At 39.6% G+C, this 9,915-nt stretch overlaps 1 pseudogene; it reads left to right on the top strand.

The window, feature by feature from the left end:
- Nucleotides 1-1,415: 1,415 nt before the first annotated feature.
- On the top strand, nucleotides 1,416-7,798 carry LOC150078410 (zinc finger MYM-type protein 1-like; annotated as a pseudogene).
- Nucleotides 7,799-9,915: the final 2,117 nt, after the last annotated feature.

Below are 9,915 nucleotides of genomic sequence, written 5' to 3' on the forward strand. Positions count from 1 at the left end.
AATTTTTGAGGTCCAGTTATATTGCTGCAGGTGGCTATCATGAATATCTCTTTGGATCTTTGGATCCTGGCTACTGACTCCTCTCTTTTTGCAATCGTTTTTATAGGTACCATCTTATAATTGTCGCATCTTATTATACCTGAGCCGATCTCATATCGACTTCTCTAACCCCCTAGGAACTAGCAGTTTCCCTAAAGCCAGTGGCAGGGGGGTGCGGACCGCACCGGGTGACACTATCAGAGGGGGTGACACCAAAATGACTGTCTCTAAAGTTTTTGTGCAGTGTTTCAGCAGAAATTTATTATTTTTTCTAAAAATACCCCTGTAGTTAGTTATAACCACAAAAACTTTTTCTTAAGCCCAGCTTACATGTACTATATCAATATACCTACAAGTCTAAAACGCTATGCTAATTTACTTTTTGAACCTTCTAATGCGCATGCGCTCCGGTCAAATCACATGGTTTCGTCTGCACGCGCTACAAGTACGTGCTGTTGTTTTCGTTGCTGCTGCTGTTTTTATAGTCGCTGATTTTGTTAAATTTTCTGGTATTTTAGCTACAATATTGTGGTAATTAGTATTTGTGAACTTATATCAATAACATTTTTGAGAATGAAGTAGTAATTAAAGGAAAAATTAGGAGAAAAATCAAAAAGGCTTCCGCTCAGTTACTAATAATGTTGTAATTCAATGTAGAAAGATTTTAAAAACAATTTTGTTGTTAGTATTCATATAATCTAAGAAATATTACATTTAAGTAATTTACAACTATATTTATCACATTATTCTATGATTAAAATTGATAATAAACTTACATGTATAACAATTATTGATTATATAACTCTTTGATAACTAAATGGAGAAATAGACAGTTTAAAACATGAATTAGTGAGAAATACTATGTTTCTTGATACATGTTTAGAAATATAACTTAAATCTTAAATTCAAGTTTTTTTTTAAATTTTAGTCTGTTTTTAATTTTCTTTAAAAACATCACTGTCTTGCAAATATAAATCTGATTTTAATGAAATTTTCAGGGTTTAAGTTTGAATTATATTTTAAAAAATAGTGACACATTTGATGGAACTAACATATCCAATAGATTTACATTTTACATTTTCTTATTGTTTTCTTTTTCCCCAAATATTGCTAATTTGTCTGTTTTTTTTCTTGTGCAGGGATATTCTATCATGCCACATGGAGTGCATAAATCGAAGAGGCCAAGTGGGTGCCAGCAAAGGAAACCAAAAGTGGCAAGAAATAAATCACTCAAAACACTAGTTGGATCCATGCTTCAATATGCAAAAGACCGGACGATGGACAGTTCATCAAAAGACACTGCTCGTCAGTCTCCAATTGATAAAGCTAATTCTTCTGATGCTGGCATGCATTCTGCAGAAGAGTAAGGAGTGGAAATGGCAGAATTTGAAGCAGAAGAGAGTGCTGAAAGTGACTCTAGCCATGATACTATAAATGAGATGAGTGACGTTAAGGAGAAAGATTTGCAGATTTTATGTGATGTTTCTTTCTGGGAGATACCAGTTCCAGAACATTTTCGGGTTGAAATTATCAAAAGGGTAAGAGCTTCTTTCCAGAACAAAGATGGGCCTTTCAGTGTCGCGGCAAGGCAAGATGCAAACGCAAAGGGAGATGTGCTTTCAAAAGAGTGGTTTTAAAATATGATGCCAAATGGCGAGAAAATTCTGCGGTCATGGATGGTTTACTCACTCGTCAACGAGAATTTATACTGTTTTTGCTGGGTTTCAGATGTGGTGGAAACTGAGCCCGAAAGTACATAACCATGAGACATCCGAAGAGCACCTACGTTGCCTTGAAAAGTGGAAAACATTGGCAGCAGGACTTAGGCTGCACAAAACCATCAACACCGAAACTATTGCCTTGATGGAAATGAAGATGAAAAAGTGGAGGGACATCTTGACAGATTGCTTGATGTCACATTGTTTCTTGCCAAGCAGAATCTGGCATTCCGTGGCCACAAGGAAGATGAATCTTCATTGAATAAAGGTAACTTTCTTGAGATGGTTGAGATGCTTTCAAAATATGATCCAGTGATGAAAGAGCACCTAATGAGATTAAAGCGGAGCACATGTAAACTTAAAGTATCAGTCTCTCTTACCTTGCACCAAAAACTCAGAATGAATTTATAAGTGCCCTGGAAAATCATGTGAAGGAGCAGGGACGGCTCGTTGGTAGGCACTGTGGAACTGCAGTACCCCCATCTTTTTAAATCTAAATATACAGTCAGAATTATATGAAATTTTGTGAAGAGCATTGCAACACAATGAATATTTTTATTAACAGGACCCGCTTATAGTATACTCATCCTCAATTTCCAGTAAAAATTTCAATAATAAACGAATAAAAACACGAAATCGTTTTCAACTTTGAACTTTAACCGTAGGCGGAACTGTGCGGTACGCAGTTCCACATTTTGGATCCAGTGGTTCAGTCAATGCCTCTTTTTTTTTTTTTTTTTTATGTGAACCCCAAACACGAGAGGCATTAGAACCCATAGTACTTAGTATCGTGCTTGGGTTGGAGGTTGAGAAGACGAAAGAAGATATTTGTGGACATTGGACTTGAACTTTTGTAGATTGTAATTTTCAGGAAATACGTATGAGGGAAGGTTGTTCCAGAAAACGGCAGTTGAATGAATAAATGAGGAAGATGAAAAGTTCGTTCTGTGGGTTTGAAGTTGGACAGTAAATGGACGTTGGCTGGTGGCGGCACGTGTTCGGACTGTTTTGAAAGAGAGAGCGGGAATTATAGAAGCCAGTTCAGAAGAACAGTGCCCATGGAAGTATCTGTAGAAGAAGCATGAAGCAGAAACAGTACGTCTATGAGAAAGCGAGTGGAGAAACTCTGTTAGAGATGAATCATTAATTAACCTAACTGCCCTCTTCTGAATGGAATCAAGAAGCCTGAGAAAGGTTTTGGGACACCACCCCAGATGTGGGAACAATATTCCATGGCAGAGCGGATTTGCGATTTATACAGAGTGAGCAGCTGTTTGGGAGAAAAGTAACGCCGAGAGCGAAAGAGAAAACCAAGTTTTTTAGATGCAGAGGAAGCAATATTTGTAATGTACTTGTGCCAAGAGAGATTAGAAGTCAGGGTAATCCCCAGAAGAGATATATCATTTTGTCTAGAAATCGGAGTGTCACTAAAGATAAGCATAGGAGCAGAAGAATCCTTTTTGCGAGATATAAGACAAGACTGAGTTTTGAAGGGTTGAAATCAACTAAGTTGTCTTTACCCCACTGGAGAATTACCTGAAGATCGGCATTTAAGGAAATGGTAGCTGATATTCGAGAAGTTGAAGCTGATTGAGCAGGGCAAGGTTTCTCAAAATGGAAAGTGGAATGCAATATGCTATCATCGGCAAAACTATGGATAGGATTTCCAGTCAATGGAAGAAGGTCACTAATATACAAGAGGAAAAGAGTGGGGGAAAGAACTGAACCTTGGGGGACACCGGCATTAGTGGAGAAGTTAGAAGAGAGAGAGCCATCTACCATCACCCTCAGCGAACGATCAGAGAGAAAACTGGATAACCAATTAATAAAAACAGTTGGCAAACCATAAGATGGAAGCTTGTTTAGAAGACCTTTATGCCAAACACGATCAAAAGCCTTTGAGATGTCAAGAGCAACTACTTGTGTTTCACCGAACCTTTCCATTGAATTAGTAATCCATACTGGCGATCGTTGATCAGACGGAAGGTTTCAAGGTAGTTTAAGAGTTGGCGGTTAATTGATTTCTCCATTACTTTAGAAAGAGTAGAAGTAATTGCAATGGGATGATAATTGGATGGGAGGGATTTGTCACCCTTTTTAGAAACTGGCTGGATATGAGCAAATTTCTAAGCAGAAGGAAAAACACCTTTGGAATCAGAAAGTGAAAAAAGGCGGCAAAGAACAGAAGTAAGTTCAGGAGCACAGGTTTTGAGAACAAGTGGAGAAATACCATCAGGACCTGGAGCTTTCTTAGCATCAAGATTCATCAAAATCCTTCTGATATCTTTTTGACGGAAGACCACAGAAGGCATTGAATGGAGCGTGTTGGGAATGGTGGGAGGTGTTTTACCAAGATCATTAATACATGACTTGGAAGAAAAATGGAATGCTAGCAGGTCAGCTTTATCCTTGGCTGAAGTGACAACAGAACCATCTGATTTGGACAGAGGTGGGAGTAGAGATGGGCAAAAGTTGCGGCCAATAGCTTTGGCCAGAGACCAGAATGCTTGGCTACCACTAGGGCAAGAAGCAAGTTTTCTACTCTTAGCCTGTTCAAACTCTAGTTTGGACGGATTAATAACTGCTTTACAATTGTTGCGAGCTTTGGTGTAGGCAGAAAATGAACTGAAGAATTAGAAACAAGCCAATTACGATATTTAGATAAAGGACGAGATTTTAAAGTGGAGTGTGGGATAAAGGATTCCATTCCTGCCAGAATAATTTCACTGACACGATCTGAGCAAACGTTGACATCAAAAGTTTTGAAACAGTAATCCGACCAAGGAAAAGAAGAAAAGAAGTCTCGCAGGTCATCCCATTTTGCATTCTTGTAATGCCAAACAACACGAGGTTGGGAGTAGCCATGAGATAAAGGTTCCATTGGAGAAGAGACAATCACCAAGTTGCCTAAAGGACCTCTCACTTTGACCGTGTACTTAGAAGGGTTGTTTGTAAGAAAAAGATCAAGCGTATTGGCTGTATGATTAGGACAGTGTTCGGTATTCTTATAGGTAAATGAACAATCTGTGCTAGATCATTAGTAATTGCAAAAGCCTCAGCATCTCGACCTGCTGGGTCCGCGTGACTAGAAAACGGAAGCCAGCTGGAGTCGTGAACGTTAAAATCACCAAGGAAAATTACCTCACTGTTTGGAAAGTTGGACTGGAGAAAGTCAAGTTGCAAAGAGAGGAAGTCAAAGAGCTCCAAGTGATTAGTGGAGTTGGGAGAACGGTAGGGACAACAGATGAATTTGACACAATGAGGTAGAGAGATTTTAAACCAGAGGAGATCAAAGAGAGCAGATTCCAAATTGCTAAGTCTCTGACAGGGAATATCAGAACGGACATATGCACAAGTACCACCTTTGAGGCGAAAGCAATCATACAGCGAATAATTTGGGCATCTGAGATGAGCAGTACTTGAATCAATCGATAACTGACATTCTGTCAGAAAAAGTACATCGGGTTTGGCAGACTGCAAGTGGAAATGGACATCGTTGAGATTAGAATTGAGACCACGTATATTTGTGAAATGAATTAGGAAATGCTTGGAGGTTTAGATCTTTTCGCAGATAAGCTTGCTCTATTAGTTTGACAATTCATGGTGTATTCAATAGTAAGAAAAAGTGGGTGGGACATGCTGTATGAAGTAATGAAATTTTTGGATATGGCGTACACGTGGTAAGAATTTACCCAGATCCTTGACATAACGTGGCCTCGACAATGCTCCCCGCATACACACTAATTAGTAAGTTGCCAACACGCATTTTTTAGAGGTGACTAAACAAGTCAAAGGAACTGGGGAGCAAGCAGTGCCTATTTGAACAGTGCACCAAACCTGAATGAAAAATTTATTAATCTATTTTATTTTTATTAGTAACAAGGTACATAACAGGTAACCATTAACAGTGTATCCGAGATCAGAACAATGAACACAATAACAATAAGAGATCCAACAGGAAGATAAACATTGATATAGATTCAAACATTAAAATCATATGTACAGAAGAGGATTAGAGAAGAGAAAAATAATAAAACACATAATAATAATAAACTACAATAATTAGATCAGAGTTAGTCACTTTGCAGTTTAATAGAAGAGGCAAACTTGTGGATGTAGTTCATCAGTGATTGGGAGTTGTCAAAGAAGTCAATGAGAGAGTCATTTGCTGATTCTGTTCAGTGGACTGAACTTCATAAATGGTGGCAGAGTCAAGGCGAAACGGTGTAAGGTTCCTGACTTGTCTACAAGTCAGGAACCTTACACCGAAGTTGATTTTGCTAAGGATATCAGATGCTTCATAAGTTCCAGTGATTACTTGGCTAGAAGGGTGATGTCAGCCGGAACTCTTCTAGTGCGAGGCCAAATTTTTTTGGACTGCTTCAATTTTGCTAGTTAAAGTCTTTCTGTGAGGATTCCAAATGGACCAATTGAATTCAAGGATTGGCAGAACAATAGTTTTATCAAGGATAACTGCATATCTGTAGGTTTTGAACTTGTAAATGTTCCGTTTGATGAATCCCAGTATTTTGAATGCTTTGCTGGTGATTTTAAGGACGTGGACCTCGAATTTATCACTGCTGGAGAAGAGAATCCCCAAGTCGTTAACGTGGTCACACGTTTCTATGATCACAGAGTTCATACTCTACTGCGTATTTATTAGTTGTGGAGATCTGTCGGATGAGAAAGAGATTACTTTGCACTTCGAGGGATTAGCAGACAAGCCATTCAGAGATAGCCACAGAGAGAATTTATTGAGAGCACATTGAAGCTGTTGAGAATCGGTAATTTCCTTCACTGCTGAGTAGATCTTAAGATCATCTGCATAGAGAGCAACTTGAACATTGTAGGTGTAGATGAAAGACGGAAGATCACTTAGTGGTATAAAACAGTCTGAGTTCACTTGATTGATGATAGCGCTCAAGGAACGATGCGTAATATAGCTGCGTAGCCATGAGAGCAAAGGGTCACGGATACCATATAGCTTAGGTTTTTCCAGAAGTTGTTCATGCGGGGTTCACTTTATCAAATGCCTTAGATATATATCTGTGTAGACTGCATCAACTTGAAGGTGGTTATCAAGAACTTCAGAGGTGTATTGCCAGAAAGGAAGCAAATTTATGACTACTGACTTGCCACTGGAGAAACCATGTTGATTCTGATCAATGAAAGGCCTGAAGAATTCGAAGAGATGTTTGTGTACTGCTGTGTCGAAGAGTTTACCTAGGCTGTCTTGCAAGGATATGTGTCTGTAATCAGTTACATCATTTTTATCACCTTTTTTGAAAATAGGAACTATATTGATCTGCTTAAAGTGCTTATTTTATTTTCAACAAATAAAAACCGAAGAATCGATTTTATTTTTAAATAAAATTTCATGATTACCCAAGTCTATTAATGGTAAGTGCCCTATTAATGTTTTTGTAGTATTTTTAACTTGCTTATTATTATTACTATCTATGTCTACATGTCTTATAACCAAGGCAATTTAATGTAACTTTAAGAAGCAGCACCCCCGTACATCCGAGTCATGAGCCGCCACTGTGAATGAGACGCTTGTCATAGACATAGTCTGCGAAGTACTTTTGGATCATGTTCGACAGCACACCTGACATATCACTTACTGACTAGATATCCGAAGTGATCAGATATATAAAATTCAACACTAGGAAAGTTGAAGTGAAAGAAATATTCTAGGATTTTTCCCTTTAAAGGGGAAAAAAGCTGCTGACCTCAGTTCTGACATTCTTAAAAATCCGTAAAATGATGGACTGAACATAATGATGTGCTGCGCTCAAGGTTACTATAATGCTGCCACTATGGCTGGAATCCATGGAAGTGTACAAACCATTCATAAGAGAAAAAACAAGAAAGCTATTTTTAATGGATGTGTGAATCATTCGCTTAACTTGTGTGGTCAGTACTCTTTTGCTGAAAATGCATCGTGTGTGCATTTTTTGGAACTCTTGAGACAATGTTTTCTTTTTTTTTCTGCTTGCAACCATCGATGGGATGTGTTAATTGACCATTCTGGAGTGTAAATGAAAAGGCTATCAACAACACGCTAGAGTGCTCATCATGCTGCAGTTAAGCAAATTAAAGAAAAGTTCGATAAGTTTGCGGCAGCGATTGAAGCTCTTTGTGATCCACATGAAAATTTAGACACAAGAGGTGCAGCACAAGGTCTTTTGCATGCTGTATGTGATTTCACTTTTCTGTGCTACCTGGACTTCTGGTATGATGTATTTCAGGAAGTTAATCTTAAACTCTCGACAAGGTGGTGACAAAGCTAGACGCACTAAGACCTTTTCTGCACGAGGAGCGCAGTCACCTAGTGGAGCATGCAATTGAATGGTCGCTTTTAAAATAAGATGAATATGGAATTGCAGTAGAGTAAAAAGCCAGGTTCAAGAAGAGGATGGCAGGGGAGCAAGCAAGCGATGCTGGACTCACTCTGCAATAAGAAAATAAGAGGGCGATGCTTGAGTGCATTGATCGCTTTCATTCTGAACTCCACATTACATCAAGTGCCATCAAGGAAGTAGCAGCGATTTTTGAGGCTGTTCAATTGGAGAGTCTCATATCTGCCACTGAAGAAGAGTTAAAGTTGTCCATTCCAAAATCGACGCCATTCTATGATGAGGTATCCGAGAGTGCGCTTTCAATAGAAATACCAAGGCTGAGAAGGCAGTCCTCAGTAAGGAATTTGTGGATTTTATAAAAGGACAGACTATACGGGAAGATGTGATAATGATTTCTTTCGATGTTATATCACTCTTTACTTGTATTCCCATAAGTTTGGTGTGCAGTGTGTTAGAATGGACTTAGAAAAGGGTGTATTGTTAAGTACCAGGTCACCTCTAAGTATTGATGACATTTGTGAAGGAGTGCAGTTTTGCTTATCTAGTACCGTTATGGTATTCCAAGATGTCATGTACAGGCAGGTCCATGGCACAGCCATGGGTTCCCCCCATTAGTGCCATAGTGGCCAATTTAGCTATGGAAGAGTTAGAAGTCAGGATTTTTGAGGATTTGGAATTTCCCATGCGCAGATGGAGGAGATATGTTGATGACACATTCTCCATTATACAAAAGGGGAGGGAGGATCAGGTACTTAATAGTTTCTCCCCTTTTATCAAATTTACTTCGGAGGTGGAAGCAGAGGGAACCTTGCCATTCCTTGGCGTGTTGGTAATTAGGGAAGGTGGTAGGCTTAAGTCCAAGGTATCTAGAAAGCCGATGTGCCGGGGTCAATATACCCATTATACCTCTGCACAAGCCAGCCAACACAAAAACAGTGTGGTCAAGGCTTTAATAGACAGGGTGGGGTCCCATTGTAGCACCTCCGAGGATAAAGATAATGAAATTGTTCATGTCACAGCAGACCTCAAGAAGTGCGGCTACCCCCAGTGGGTGTTAGACAGAGCCATTAGAGGAGTAGAGTCCACCCGTAATGAGCAGTTCACCACTGTGAGCACCGCATACATTCCCCACTATCCGGGTATTTCAGACCACATTGCACGAATAGTTTGGGGGTGTCAGATACGCTGTGTGCAACTCCCAGGTTGGAGGTTGCACACAGTGATATCTCGAGTTAAAGACCCCATATCCAAAGAACCCAGCAGTGGGGTGGTGTACGAAATTAAGCGCCCGGATTGTGGGGTGTGTTATGTGGGTGAGACAGGGCGGCGACTGAAAGACCGGCTGGAAGAACATGTAAACGCAATAAAGTCCGCAAATAGTAGGAAGTCTGCTGTGGCAGAACATTTCTGGGAGAAACAACACCAAATTTCCCCAGAGGATTCTATCATCACAGATCATGCACAAGGGTTCTGGGACTGTAAATGGCTTGAGAGCTTATTGGGGCAGCTAGCAATACTATTAATAGGGATAGGGGTGTGTCTCTGCACCCCCTCCTGGAAACCGTCGTTCTTGGACGTGATGAACGGTTTCAGCTAGCGCCATTTCCGGTTCCTGTGCGCAAATGGAAAATTCCAACCGTGGAACCATGTGACGTGTGCCTATTTAAGGATGTGCTGCTGAGGAAGGAGACTGCTGCCTCCGAAAGCTACAGCAAATTTTATCGCTTTTAATTTCTAGGTTTTTTAGTATATTTTATCAGTGTTATTTATTTTTATATTTTTAATTTTATTGTAAA

This window comes from Mastigoproctus giganteus, chromosome 11 (assembly GCF_048544385.1).
Source record: "Mastigoproctus giganteus isolate SK-2022 chromosome 11, ASM4854438v1, whole genome shotgun sequence".
NCBI classification, from domain to species: domain Eukaryota; kingdom Metazoa; phylum Arthropoda; class Arachnida; order Uropygi; family Thelyphonidae; genus Mastigoproctus; species Mastigoproctus giganteus.